General features: G+C 37.7%; 1 long non-coding RNA gene across 3 annotated transcripts; it reads right to left on the reverse strand.

Moving 5' to 3' along the window:
- Window positions 1-4,507: 4,507 nt before the first annotated feature.
- LOC143304920 (uncharacterized) lies at window positions 4,508-13,754 on the reverse strand. Of its 3 annotated transcripts, none has more exons than XR_013061590.1 (3): window positions 12,695-13,754; window positions 4,850-7,585; window positions 4,508-4,689 (listed from the first exon to the last, which is right to left on the reverse strand). It is a non-coding gene; the product is annotated as an uncharacterized LOC143304920 (long non-coding RNA). The 3 variants fall into 3 exon arrangements; XR_013061591.1 differs by lacking the exon at window positions 12,695-13,754 and having other exon boundaries at window positions 4,850-7,136; window positions 7,450-8,908; XR_013061589.1 differs by lacking the exon at window positions 12,695-13,754 and having other exon boundaries at window positions 4,850-8,953.
- Between the last annotated feature and the right edge of the window lie 2,483 nt (window positions 13,755-16,237).

Genomic DNA, 16,237 nt, shown 5'->3' on the forward strand with positions numbered 1-16,237 from the left:
TGGTCTCCATAGGTGTACAGTACAATTTGCTGTTATGTAATTTATATTTGTTTGCTAATTATTCTATGTATTTCTTTTGGCTTAATCTCATTTCATTTTTTAAATAATCATACTCTATATTTATTCCAAGATATTCTTTTACTTCACCTAAATCTTTCATTTCAAATTTATCAGTTAATAATTTTTTTTTACACTTTGTATCTTCCCTTTGTTTTTACTACAAATCAACAAATCGTCTACGTATATTAACAAATAAACAACATTTTCTCCCTCTCCATAAGTATATAGGCACAGCTCTATATTGTTCTTTTTAAAACCTAATCTCGTCACATACTTATCAAAACACTCATACCAGTCCCTCGGACTTTCTTTTAACCCATAAAGCGCTTTCGATAATTTACAAACTCTATTCGTTCCGTCCGCATATCCCTTTGGTTGATTTACATATACCTCCGAGGTTACTTCACCATTTAAAAAGGCAGTTTCTACATCCATTTGCTCAATTATTAATCCATTTTGACAACAATATGATAGCAATATCTTAAAGGTCTGATTACTCGCCGCTGGAGAATATATGTCATCGGCTACGTTTCTTTGTTGAAATCCCCTTACCACTAATCTAGCCTTATACCTGTCCTCTGATTTTTTCGTGTAAACCCATTTTACATCTAATACTTCTTTGCCTTTTACCCTTTCTACCAATTTCCAAGTTTTATTCTTATAGAGACATTCTATTTCCTTATCCATAGCCTGTTTCCAAACTTCATTATTTTCGCAACAAATCGCCTCCTCAAATGTACGAGGGATATCTACTTTACAATAATTTGCATGAATCTCGCAAATATTTTCCTTTTCTGGATACCTTACTGGAGTTTTCTTAATACGTGTAGATCTCCTAGGAGTGTTTGAGCTTTCAATACTACTATTATTTTCATCTTTCCTACCTTCTAACTCTTCCTTATCCATACCATCCAATGAATAGTTATCTTCGCTATCATTTCTATCTGCCTCTAATGAATTTTCCTCAAAACCGATACATTTAGTGTCTGTCTCTATGACCTCTACATGTCTAGCTATTGTTATTTTCCCACCTAATAAGACTCTGTATCCTACTTCACTATATCCTAATAGAATTCCCATATCTGCCTTCTTGTCCCATTTGGAAACTCTTTTTTGTTCTGGCCTTCTTACAAAAACTTTACTTCCATATAGATGTAGATTTTTAACACTTGGTTTTCTCCCGAAGAATATTTCAAAAGGTGTCTTTCTTTCTATAGTATTCGCTAATATTCGATTTTTCAAGTATGCCACTGTACAAACTATTTCCGGCCAGTACCTTTTATGTACTTTCGCTTCCGCTAACAAGCAACGCGCCATGTCCATCACTGTTCTATTATACCTTTCCGCTGTCCCGTTTAATTCATGTACGTATGTTGGGCAATTATTTATTCTTATACCTTTATCCCTAGCAAATTTATAAATTCGATTATTTAAATATTCTTTACCATTATCGCATCTTAATATTTTTAACCTCTTGCCCGTTAAATTTTCGGCTTCATTTACGAACTGTACGAAAGAATCAAAGACCTCATCTTTTGATTTTATACAATAGATCCTAGCTATTTTACTATAATCATCGATAAATGAAATGAAATATTTTTCTCCGTTGAATCCGGTGGTCTTAAAGGGACCACATACGTCCGTATGAATAATTTCCATTATTTCCCTAGCCTTAGTTCGATTATTTTTGAAAGGTAAGTTATGCATTTTGCTTTCTATACACACCCTACATTTCAAAAGTTCCTTTTCAAATTCATTCGGTATGCCAGTTACTAGCTGCTCTTTACCCAAAATCTCTAAATATTTAAAATTTACGTGTCCTAGCATCCTATGCCATCTTTCCTTTTTACTCATACCACTACGTTCGGCGCTGTTTACTAAGTGCTTCTTCCCTTTCAATATACTTTTTATTCTATATGTCCCATTTTCTTTGAACGCTACAGCTGTAAGTTTATTATCCTCATCTATTATTTTCGCAATATTTCCTTTGGAAATAACCGTATTCTTATTGTCTGTTAGTTTACCTAAACTAATCAAATTTGCGGACATTTCTTTCGCGTAAAATACTTTCCTCATATTTATTTCATTTTGTTTTCCGAATGCTTCGAAATAACTTATAACATTCCCAACTTTTGTCGCTTTTATCGGTCTATTATCGCCTAAATATATATTTACCGGTTCTTTTAGGTCGATAGATTTATCGAAATAATTTATATCATTAATTATGTGATCAGTACAACCGCTATCTAATAGCCACACTATTTCGTTCTTACTTATCTCATTCGTCTCACTGCTGTTTGCTGCGTGCGCCGTTGCTATCCATATGCCTGCTCTTGAGTTTCCATGCTCGCCCGTGCCGGTTGTTGATTGACGATGAAAGTTTCCACGTCCTCTGCTCGTATTGCCTTTGTTCCCTCTTCCTCTGTTTCGACCACGTGTTGGCCCATGCCAATAGCCGTTACTGCTTCCCGCTTGGACGCCATTTTAACACTCTCTCGCAAAGTGTCCTAATCTTCCACATCTGAAGCATCCTTCCTTTTTTGCAGAAAAGGCGTTGGTTTGCCTTTCTCCTCGATTGGATTTATTTTTCTTCTCTGCTACCTCTATTTTATTTTTTACATACGCTACCGTTTGATCCTCTTCTTTCAATGCGTCTATTATGTCCGCCATGTAGCTGTATTCTTCGGGTAACGTATTCAGCATGTAATTCAGCTTTTCCCTCTCACTTACTTGTGCGCCCGCACTTTTTAATTCATTGATTAATTTCTCAAAATCGTTAAAGAATGATGCTGAATCACTGTAGCTCTCCAGTCTTATGTTTTCCAATCTCCTTCTGCATACGATCTGCAGTGCCGTCGACTCTTTCAAGTACATTTCATCGAACCTTTTTATTATATCATACGCCGTTTTTCCTTCCCTAACATACTCCAATTGTCTGTTCGATATTGCACTATAAATTATATTAATCGCCTTCAAATCCTTTTTGTCCCAGTCTTCATCGTCTCTTTCGTTCATCATTCTAGTTGTAACAACCTCGCATTCCTTATATTTGAGAAACATCGTGATTCTTTGCTTCCACATTCCATAATCCTCACCATCGAATATAGGTATCATGATTTCCGATCTCTCCATTTTAATTGATTCCTTTTTTTTCTTTTCTTACTCAAGCGTTCCTACGTGCTCGAAGTATATTTTTTTTCTGAAAGTTTTTTTTCTTTACTGAAAACTCACTCGCAAGATCGTAACCACGCACTAAATATCTTGCAAAACCAGTAACCACGCTCTGCTACCATGTTAAGGAAATTCGAGGATTTGGGAATACAAATTATTGGCTATATTTCCATACAACAGTTATACACCTATATTCCTCTCTAAGAACGTCTTGCACGCACGCTGGTTGCCAACCGACTAGCCTAGATTCTTCTAACATCTGGCAACAGTCTTTTGTCTCCACTGAGTCCTTGACGCCCTCTAACCCTTACACACACACTCTCATGTACAGTGTAAATGTATCACTTCCCTAACAGTATAATATCTCGATTTTACGGTAGTTAAAAATTTGTATTAATTTGGAGAACCTTGCAAAAGTACGCAGATTTGCTACGATAGTCAGATAGAGAGTATCGGCAGAGATCTGTACCTTTATCGTGAAACTCTCTCACACAACTTAGATGCTACTAGATATCGGTTCTCGCAGCCAACCATTCCGTAATAAACGTAGATCATCCAAGAAATTTCTCAATTGTCATCCGTTAATTTCGCGCAACTTTTGCTTCATTTTAGCTACGTGGGAACCTATTAGTGCGCAAATGTTAACCCTTCTCCTCTGTGCTAAATATCGTTCACGCGTAGAATCAAAGTTGCATAAAACCGCGTACAATTGCATCAGGGAATTTCTAATAATTTTCTCATCTCGCAGGACGAAAACAGGCTCACGAATGATCCCTCTGTCCTGGCTATCGAATGTACCACAAGCACGTAGTTTCAAGTGTCCGTTCGCTAGAAAATGCGAAACAATTTATGGTCAATCGTCGAGTGAACGGTGCGATTGTCGAGACCGGGAATCAGAAACGCACTTCCATGATCATTTCTATCGTTGCTTGATCTGTTGCTGCGCAATGACCGACCAAGCTGTTGATTTTTCTTTTTCTGCGACGCTGCTATACTCTACACTCTATGCTCTATATCGTTCTTTTGTCCGCTATTTACCTTGTACGCGAACTTTTTATCGCTAGTGGATTGCAAAAAGGTCGAAGCCGCGGTTGCGGCTACCCGCAATAAATATTTTACGTCTTCGCTGGGGTTTTACTTTATTTCAAGGACAGTCAAGTTAAGCCATTGCTCAGCTCCTCCTTTTTTTATCACGAATTTTACGTGACAATGCGTAGGTCAAGGTGGACGTAGATCGTAAGACAAAGGAAAGTATAGATAAATAAGAGAAGGTGTATTTAAAAATAATAAGTTATTTATTATAGTTTATTTAATGTGTATACAGGCCATTCGTATTATAGCGGCGATAGCTAGTGTTAAATTAACAATGACAGTTTCTATCGTAGTTAATATTATATTGGTTATTGGCCATGACAAAGGCGAATTTTGATAGCCCTGGCCGAGGTCGGTGATCTGGATCTATAACAAATAATACTATATTAATATAGCAAAGAATCAGGGGAACGACTATTTCGCGGCGTCGATTAACATAATCGTAGCGAGAATTTACGCCTCTCGCTGGCGCGTTCTCCTAGCGACCGCGTCTCTCCGCGAACGGTCGTAACAAAGGTGAACTTGCCTTTTCTCACAGATCGGACAAGCAATCTTGTCTCCCATCAAAGGCGCCATGATCTTAGGAATCATGTCCGGGGGCCTCGCCAATTCATTACCCATGGTCCCCTCCGAAGCAAATAAATCCGCCACAGCGCTTCCGGGGCCGAGAAGCGGTATTACCGTTAGATTGGCAAGCCGATTCGTTATTCATTTAATTTCATATAGTCTTCCGCTCCTTCGTCGCTGCACTCCGTTTAGCCATGGACGCCGCGTCCGGGGGACCATTCCCCACGCCGACGCGGCGTTCATGTTACCGGCGGTACCACGGGGAGGTAGGAGTGCGACTTGAGCAGACGAGACCGAAGTCTTCCCTGTCCCTGAGCAACTATCACACTCCTAGGGGCCCACAGCACAACCATTTAACAGCGGCATGCTGTTTACAGGCCTTAAGAGGGTCATAGTTACTCCCGCCGTTTACCCGCGCTTTCGTTCCATATTAATTCTCTATATCGATAAAAATAACAATGTAAAACAAAAATTAATAAGATAACTGTTCGCTCTATTTATTTAATACTATCGATAAAGTACTCGCAGTTTAATTGCAATCGCTCCAGCGATTTGAGAAGAAAGTGTTTTTGATGTATACTTTGATGTGTGGCGGTACTCGACAACAAATACCGCCATTCGACACTAATTTCTGTCGGACGACGGCAGCGCAGTGGTTAGCGCCTTACGTTACGAATGTTCGGGACCCGGGTTCAAATTCCGGCGACCGGAGTTCGATATTTCTTCTACGTATCAAAAACGGAAGAAAATCAGCAGTACCCCATCGGCGACATCTACAGCCAGCAGCTCAATTATCACAGACAACACGGACACCTCAGATATAATACTTTGATGTGAAATTTGTATACATAAATGGTCACTTTTAGTAATAGAGACCTCTAGATTCGTAAGAAATAAATGTCACACTTGAATATCATCATTCGCAATACAACTAACATTCATTCCTTATAAAATGTTCAAAGTATAAATTTTGTCTACCCACTACGAGAAATACAGTAAATTTTGATCAGTATAGTAGTAAGTACAGCAAATTGAAGTCGTTCGTCCTGAATTCTTCGTCATTTTATTACGTCGTCAAGGGATTAACTCAACAACGCGTATAATTAGATGAATTGTACGATATTATACTTTTTGATAATTTATACTTGCATAGCCTTAGCAATGCTACGTCTACTTTGACTAGAACAGACAGCGAGCTGTCTGTATACTGATCATGCACAAAAATAGCATTGTGTTTACACTGGAGCTGGCGAACAACTCGTGAACAGAACACGAGCAGATCTGTTCGCGACTGTACAGCCATATAATAGGTGGAAGTGATACAGTAAAGTCGTAAAGCATTAAGTAGACTCATCAATTGATCTAAGGCTGTATACATTCTGCACCTACGCAGGCACTCTTGCGTCAGTTGTCTAAAATGTTAATTCAATTGGCTTAATTAATTTAATATCTATTTCGATATATCAGTTCATAATACAGACAGGATTTTTGATTGCTTACTTTTTAATTGCTCTTAGCAGCTATTACGGAAAAACCACGTTTTCTATCGCTTCGTTAGAATTTTGCGTTACAATTAAAATTGCATCAGAATCGTTCTGAAACTACCAATTTATTCATGTTCCCAAGTACGTTACTCTTCTTGAAGCATTCTGTTACAAACTTTAAAAACTAGTCCATATATCCTTAAAAGTAAGAATGGAAGTTTTTCACTTTTATAAACAAAAATTTTAAACGACAACAAAGTTAAATTTTACTTGGATATCAGTATATTTACAAAACTTACAGCAGCGATTTCTAACCCTATCTTATTTATTTTTAGAAAAGTGTAATCTAACGATTTAAGAAAATTATGTATTATATCATAATTGTTTGATGATAAATAACATACAACTTGCTTCGAGATAATCTTTTCACGGAAATTCCACTTGCCTCAATAAAAAAGATTTGCTTGTATCGCAGAATGAGCAAAAAGCGACACGTGTAGAGGTGTCTATGAGAACTGGTGTGTTAACTTATGGCTATATGACGCTATCATATTATATGATGAATTGCGCGACTGTGTCAATAGTTCATGACACGTTTAGCGATATCGAGAATGTAGCCGCCAGATCCCGATAGGTTATATGAAGCCAGATTTTCTGCATCCATAAAGTGATTTTTACACATTGATCCTTAACGAATCTTTATAGGTGTCCACTATCTTCGATGTCCGTATCATAAATCTTAATTTTAAAACACATATTTGCCTGAAAAATAGAGTTTGTCAACATTGTAAATCGTTTGTCTTCCTAATTACACGTTATTAACATAGGAATTTAACATTGTATCAAAGCTATTAAATCTTTGAATGCAAGTATGCCATACTTTTTACTTTTTCTTGAGGGAAAATCTTATGAGCACAACAATTTCAAAATAAATAACATACTTTTTATTTGCTTGTTAGATTAAATTTATGCTTGTTTCGACAGTTCTGAACATTTTAAAAGTATCGAATGATGTTAGAAATATCTGCTTTTTTGCAAAGTTTGTCAACTATTTTTAAATCTATTTCTCTATTACCTTTAACATTTAATCAAAAAAATCAACAGAAATTGATTTATCACGTTTATCATCTCTTGTGATTTTTACATAAAGTAATACCAATGCCACTGCAAGGGATATTTTGTCTTCAAGAAGCCAGCGCGTGTTGACGACTCTAAAATTTTAAGACTTGAACTTAGCAATAATCACTGGATAAATTATTGGATCAATTTATGAAAACAAATGCATTTATGAAATTCTTATTATAACATGGACTATACGAATACTGTACAAGTCAATACTCAAATGAGATAATCACGAAGGTTTCAATAAGTCGCTGACAATTTTTAGATTTATTTTATTTTCTATAAGTGGCCTAATGCCTATGGAAGCTAATACACATTTAGCTATTGCAGAGACATAAATTAAAGGATTCGCTTAGATAATATAAGTTTAATCATTGTATTTAAGTATTTAATTTGTCTAAAAATTTATTTTTTTTAACTAAAAGTAGCTTCGTTTATACTAAAATGATTTTGAAAAAAATTGACTGGCATTAATAATAACATAATAAGAAAAAATTTTCTTAACAAAATTTCAATATTTATATGTACATATGTTGCGTTTTAAAACATGCAAGAAAATATGTGAAATCTTTGTTGGCAAAGCGTGAAAGAAGGCTGCTTCTGAATAGAAATCTTAGGGCATGTGTTAGCTACAATAATCATTGGTTTCTCTAGGATTTTTGCTTTCTGTCACGTTCAATAGCCGACTACGTGTTGTGCATCTCAAAAGTAATTTAAGAACGATATAGTTGCAGAAGTTCCGAGCTGGGCAATTTCGTAATCTTTCTGGGAACTTCTAACGCTTCACGTTTGTCCTCGTTAGGAGGAGACGCGTCTACGAAGGTGGTTGCAACAACTCAGATATCGTTGATTTAAAAATTAATATCAACGATATTCACAATTATACTTAATCCTAGGTTCAACTAGTTTAACTAGGGTTTTTTGCAATTTTATATTTTCAAGTAATTTAAGTATATTTCGTAATATATCGAATGTAAATACGAAACTCGAACAATAAGAACGATAACTAAATTAATATTACGTCCCCATGATACAGTACAATTACATTATCAAACGCAATATCGAAAGATCATAGCAAGCTTCTTCCTATTCGAAAATATAAATTACTAATCGAGGTATGTATGTATGCTTTCAAATTACATTGTTTTATATCATCTAATGCACATACATACATAGGTGCATTTATCACCTACCTTTATAAACATTATTTATATACCATCACAAACTTTATTTACGATAAAGGAAAACGAAAATACAAAATTCTATTGAATAACGAAGATATTAATCCCAAAAAAATTAAATATCGATTGAATGTTTTTTATTTTACTTGGTAAATACAGTTCTTAAGGTCTTGGAATTCAATTCTCTGTTTTAATATTTTTAATATTCTTTCCATAAAAAATACTAAATTCTACGGACGAATTAAGAAACTGTTTAATGGAAGAACGGTAAAAAATAGGAATAAATTATTTACAGAAAATAATGCGTAACATGTGAAATTGTTTAAAATACGTTATTAAACATAAGAGATATTCACTAAAATATTTAACGTTTTAAAAGAAAAGGTATCTATTACTTTTATTTTATAATTAAAACTAAAAATTTTAGTATTGATTGTGTAATATTTTTTGGAATCTATATACTTTATTGTAATATAATGTAGTATAATGAATACAAATCCTTTTTGCTGCTTAAGCTTTATTTATGCTACTGGTGCTCAATTTATTTTGCAAACCACTGCAACCACTTGCAACCACTTTCAATCAAACTAATTAATACTAATAATATGTCGAAGATGAAAGAACACCGGAGCCTTTGGAATTTTGGATAATCCCGCAACATTGTAATGTAGAGTCTACTGTAGCTGTAATTAAACAATTGTAGTTATTCAATCCGATTGTAATGGTCCGAGATTTGTTATAATGAGCTTGGGGACAGTCAATCGCCAAACGTAGCCGCGGTCAAGGGATGAACGCTTTGTCTAACAAAGGTATGGAGTGTAGCGGCACAAGAGTTAGAATTTGCTTCAAAACATGTTGTTGTTTTGCTTCGGAGTATCAAGACCGTTAGGTCACAGGTATTGTAAGGATTTATGAACTCCGGGCGAAACAATGGCGCCGCTACATGTAGCCGTAAAACAAGACGAATTTGTATCTTTTGACCTTCTTCTGACGATTATAAATAAACGAACGTGGTCGCAAGCGATTTAGTATAAACTGTGACTAAACGACTGTATAGATATCGTTTCGCGACAAGATCTGTTTTAAATACACTAACGAATACACATATTGGTAGTCTCATTATTCGATCCCCTACAAATTGGTGACCGCGACGTGATTGGAAGTGATAAAGTAATCGCGAGTATTAGAGCTTCCGAGATGACGAGTACCGACAAAAACGAGCTCGGTAACATGGACGCGGTAAACGCCCAGCTTCGCATACCACCGTTCTGGGCGGATGATGTAGAGCTGTGGTTTAACGTGCTAGAGGCACAGTTCAAACACGCTCGGATTACGAGTGAGGAGGCCAAATATAATGCCGCCATCGCGAACATAGACAAACCGTATGTGCGACTCATCCGCGACATCGTAGCCAATCCACCGGAGAGCGGGCAGTACGTGTTCCTTAAAAACGAACTTATCAAAAGGCTGGGCGAGTCAGACGCCCAACGCCTACGCAAAATAGTCGAGAGTGAACAAATAGGCGACAGGACGCCTTCTCAATTCTACCGGGATCTGAAAAGCCTCGCCACCCCGGCAATATCAGACGAACTTATCCGGACTCTCTGGGAAGGCCGACTCCCGGTGCACGTGCAACACGTCCTAGCCGCCGTCCAGGATAAGAGGCCCGAAACTCTGACCGCGATCGCCTGACAGCATCTACGAAATACACCCGGAACTAGGACAGGTTGTTGCGGTCAGTACAGACCGAACCACGGCAGGAGGCAATCCAACAACGTACGGCGGCGGAGTAAACGATGCTATGGCGCCATCAACGCGCTGAAGGAACAAATAACGCAGATACAGACGCAGGTAAGCGCGTTGACCATCGGGGGCCGCCGGCGACCATGCCCCTGCGCGAAAAACCGTCGCCGTTCGCGATCCCGAAGCCCGTCACGGCAGGGTGGCTTATGCTTTTATCATGCGACGTACGGGGAACGCGCGAGAAATTGCACCTCACCGTGCACATGGAAATCGGGAAACGGAACCTGTTCGAAGAGCTGTGCCGGTTGCTCGGCGTCACGCACCTGCGCACATCGGCCTAACATCCTGCGTCTAATGGGATGGTAGAACGCCTGCATAGATAGCTTAAAGCGGCGATCAGGTGCCACGACACGAGCAACTGGGTCGAGATTCTGCCAATTGTGCTGTTAGGAATTAGAACTGCGACAAAAGAGGACCTAAACGCAACGGCGGCCGAGATGATATGCGATACCGGCATACGTTTACCGGCAGAGTTTTTTCTACCAACTAAGCAGCGAGCTACCACGGAATTTGCAACCCTGCTTAAGGAACAAATGGAGAAAGTCCCGCCTCAGCCTGTGACGTAACACAGGGAAAAGAAAGTATTCACTTTCCGCGAAGTGGAGTCCTCTCCCTATGTATTCTTGCGACACGACGCAATTAGAGGCCCTTTACAGCCGTCTTACGATGGACCGTTTAGAGTAATGCGAAGAGGCGAGAAAATGTACACCATCAAGGTTAACAATCGTGATATAACGGTTTCCGTCGACCGGCTTAAGCGAGCATTTGTAGTATCAGAGGATCTCGACGCGAGAACCGCCGAAACCTGTAACATACTTATTCCACTAGAACAAATGAACGCTCGCAATGAAAGCGACGTGAATAGCAACAACGAAGGAAACACTAGTAATAGGTATGTTACACGGTCAGGCCGAAGAGTCCGTTTTCCTGATTGGCTACAGGCAGGTTTCGGCTAGGCATCACAAAAGATTACACACGGGGACTTTCTCTGCAAAAGCAATAAAACGTTATCACTGGTAGGGGGTGATGTAGCGGCACAAGAGTTAGAATTTGCTTCAAACCATGTTGTTGTTTTGCTTCGGAGTATCAAGACCGTTAGGTCACAGGTATTGTAAGGAGTTATGAACTCCGAGCAAAACAATGGCGCCGCTACATGTAACCGTAAAACAAGACGAATTTGTATCTTTTGACCTTCTTCTGACGATTACAATAAACGAACGTGATCGCAAGCGATTTAGTATAAACTGTGACTAAACGACTGTATACATATCGTTTCGCGACAAGATCTGTTTTAAATACACTAACGAGTACACATATTGGTAGTCTCATTATTCGATCCCCTACAGGAGTAACTCCATAGATCTCCTTAAAAGAAATATTTGTGACGGCGTGCGACAGTAAACATTCCAACGGTTTCTGTCCCGTGCCTCGCCACATGCAGATCCTATTCTTCGGGTATGATGGTTACCAGATGCCACGGGCCGTTATAAATCTTAGGATTTAGTTAACTAAAGTCCTTCAAACAGACAAACAGTCTTTGTCCCAACTACGGGAAAATAGGGGAGACCTATTTTTTTCAACGAACGGCGTCTCCCACTAGCAACTTTTCCTCGAGGGCGGCTAGCATCTTTTTCTAACCACCGATATAGAGATTGACCAATTAGCAGCAACGTCAATTTCCCTTACTTTCTGAACGAAGGCTATCCTCGACGAATCCGATGATCCCGTGCCCTTAGACACGCCTCATATAGTTTTCCTCTGTGGCATCATCGGGACGGAAATTCATTCTCTCTCGCGATCCCGTCGACTAAAGAGTAACGTCTTTACGATCAGCAATTATTTCACGTTTTACCAACAAAGAGTCAGACTTAGATTTTGTGAGAACGTTCATCTATCATCCCGTTAACCGCGGATTCGTTATCGAACCTGAGACCATCATCACTAGCGTCGCGAGTGCCTAATCGCCGTGATTAATTGTCAAGGCTGTAACATTATTGTAATAAATTACACCTGTGTTGTACCGTATCAATGGCTAATCCCCGTGAAGATTCAGTTGACGCCCACAACCCTATTCCTAGCGCTAACCCGACAAATATATACCATATGACACATACCGACCCAATAGTACACCAGATATAAAGGAAATGAATCTATTCTACTCGAGTATCACCAAACATCCATCAGAACAGAAAAAAGGCATTCTAAGGAACAAACCTTGAACAATGGCAGAAAACACAACAACGAAAAGGTCGCCATAACGATGTCAGAAATGGAAAATCTCATTAGTGGGCAAGCAAAGCAGGTAAAGCCATTTCCAATAATGCTGAATTTTGAGCACTCTTCTAAAAGTATAACGTATAGTATAATATAATATAGTATAATATAGTATAGTATAGTATAGTATATAGTATAATAAAAGTATAAGTATAATAACGTTACGAAGTGTCGGTGGTCTTTCAACATATCCTGGACGTCCAGATATACTGCTAATTTCCAAAACGCATTTTACAAACCGCAGTTATTGTAAAATACCGAGATACAAAGTATACTCTGCCAGTTACCTCAGTGATAATGTACATGTAGGTTCCGCATAATGATAAAAGATATTATTAAACGCAATGTGTTACGATCTTTTATGGAGGCTTACCTACAAACTACAAACGTAGTCGTAGAAAGTCGTCGTAAAATATCAATGAAAATGTACTTAAACTTGTTTAATGCAGCTAAACACTCTTATCGAAGAGCAAGGGTAATAAACGCGCAAGGAAGCAATCTACTGTAAGCGACACAAAGGCTGCACGTACAAATCCTTGCAACTGGAGAACTTACATATTGCCCTACCCACGAAAGATCTGATGTACTAGATTTCTTCGTCACAAAAGCGATAAATCAAGAAAGTTTCTCTGTCTAATCATACTTAGTCCTGGAATCAAAACATACAGCAATATCGGCAACTATCACGAATAAAAGCATTACGTATAAGAAAAAGCCACCTACGTTATGTAATGCTACCTATAATGCTAAAAAACTTTTGATTAATTCCAGAAGACGGGACAGAAAAAGAAATGTCACTAAAAGCGGAAGGACAAATAGATGGAGCTGTAGATCATTTTATCCACGCAATACAGGCAGTTGTGTGGAAACCCACTCCATCGTCGAAAAGTAAGAAACCTTCATCGCTTGAACGAAATAAGAGAGTTGTTAATTCAAAAAAGAAGAAGATGGCAAGAAACCAAACACTTGTATGATAGAACGAGACTAAACCAAGCACACAAAAAAAATGAAACACCTGCTACAAAGAAGTCGAAACGATTCGTTCAATGAATTCCTGAAAAATCTCGCACCTAATACAACCACAGATCATTCATCATGGAAATCCAGAAAAAGATAAGACAGCTTATGAAACCTGTTCCTCCGACAAAAATGGAAATTGGAAACTAGGCAAGGATTGAGATAGAAAAAGCGGAAATGTTTACCGAGCATCTTTCAAAAGTGTTTCAACTACCAGCAAACTAAAGAAGTCACCAAGAAAACGACAGATTGACAGATCGAGCAGATGGGCGGCTGAAATCATTCGATCAAATACTTCTCCCCAGGCGAAATCCAACACTTTCGAAAAACAATGCTTGTGACTGTTATCTCTGACGCGATGGTCAGAATAGGTTACTTCCCAATCTGCTGGATTGTAATAATTGCAATTGCATTGTAACACAGTGTGGTACACTGCTGTGTTAATCAGAATCATGTTATCCTCTCATAAAATTGTACCTCTCGGACAGATTATTCTAGGGCAAAACACAATGAACCACTCGATTTCTGTTACTTTCTATTACTTTATTCTATTCAATCAGTATCATATATATCGTATACACGCCAGTCTTCCCGACAATACGAAATAGTACAACAGCTACCTTCGAAATGCTCCACGAAGCCTCAAAAGAATTACAACATCATCTTTACGAAATAGAGCTCTGGTTAAGAACACGGAGAACTAAAATCAATGTTACCCGTCCTATATGTTCCCCAGTAGAATTAAACGACAATGAAATACCGTAGCAGGAAACAACCAAGTATATACTGGACGGAAAACTATTATGGAAAACGTGCATTCATAAAGAAAAGGATCGATTGAGCGAAAGGCATAGAAAACTTTTATGTTTGATTGGTAAACAATCGCAATAAGTCTGTCAATTATAGGGCATAGCTTTAGACTGCAACATAAAAACGATAGAAAGATGACAGAATGAAAAGCCAGGAGCTACGATGAATGCAGATTTGTACATTCGAAACCAGCAAGTAATAATTAAAGAAATTCCCTCAGTAAAAGAAGAAATCGTGCCAACATCTTGGCCATAAGTACATCTTCGAAGAACGTAGAAGATTGAAGAAATTTTATTTTCTGCAGGTACGTCAGATTTAGCGATTCAGTTAAACAGCATTAGTTTGGTATACCATTGAATGTATCGATGTTCAGGTCAACCTAACCTAGCACATGTCGATGCTCATTATCATTAAACGATAGATTGCACGTATGCAAATATTTAAAAAAATATATACATTTAGATATATTGCGTCGACTGGATGTACGAATGAAATCGTAACGTGAAATCGGAACATTCACAAATCCTATACCCAGTACAAACATTCATTAAATCTAACGGAAACTTTTGGTTAAAAGTGAAAGGTTATTCATGTACGATTATTATTATGCGATGTGCGATATGATGTGCAGAGAGTAACCGAAATCGACACATTCGGATGGCTTAAGGATACATACCCTTTTAGTAATTGGAACGGAATATCATGGTGGCCAGTTTCGATATAATGTACATACGTATGCATAAAAAATTTCCAATAATTTAATTTCTCTTGTCCGTCATTTCAATGTGATATCTTCTTCTTTTTGAGAACTTCTGCAGCTTCGACTTTCTGGCATCACTTAGCTGAAAAGACATTTTGGGGAAGACAAATGTATCTAAATTATTAATCTTTCGTAAAAAATTTGTAAAATTAATATTAATCCTTAATTAACATCGTTGAATCGAAAGCGTGTGCTTATTTTCAACAGAATATGATTTAGTTAAAAAATTACAAATAGATTGACTCAGGGCGATTTTACTCTTTATTAAGGTTGTCGAAAAACATTGTGACATTATCAAATCCGCGTGAAAAGATGTATCTATAAGGTATCTATAAGTATCAAACAATATGGAGCAGTTTCGTTATTTAAGAGTTCGTTGTCTCAATTCTCGTTTAAATGACGAGCTACATATTCCTCGTTTTAGTTTAAATATAGCAAAGTATTTGATCCTAGTCTTGGCAAAAGTAAAAAGAAAAAAAAGAGAAGAGTGTTGTTTTATCATCGCTTTAACGACACAACAAAAATCTTTTGTTGAAATTGCATTAGGTAATCATTCGCAGATGATCAGGTGCATCACTTACACACTGAAGAAGTAGATACGTTTCGGACGTACCAGCACCGTTTCCAGTTGGATGCAACGTCTGATACAAAAAAACCATTTCGATGTCTGTCTAGCGCAACGTATATAATTATTATATAATTATTATAATCAACGTACACGGGCAAAGAGTGGCTTTATGTGGAAAAATAAGAAAAAAACTTGATATAACATTTCTCCATCTGAGGTTCAGTTCCCGGAAAAATCGAGTTTCAAAATTTGACAAGCATACTTAAAATTGGCTAATTCCCGGACTGAACAGGAGTTTAAGCTACATGTGGAAATTGCTACATACAAA

This window comes from Bombus vancouverensis, unplaced genomic scaffold (genome assembly GCF_051014615.1).
Source record: "Bombus vancouverensis nearcticus unplaced genomic scaffold, iyBomVanc1_principal scaffold0064, whole genome shotgun sequence".
NCBI lineage: Eukaryota > Metazoa > Arthropoda > Insecta > Hymenoptera > Apidae > Bombus > Bombus vancouverensis.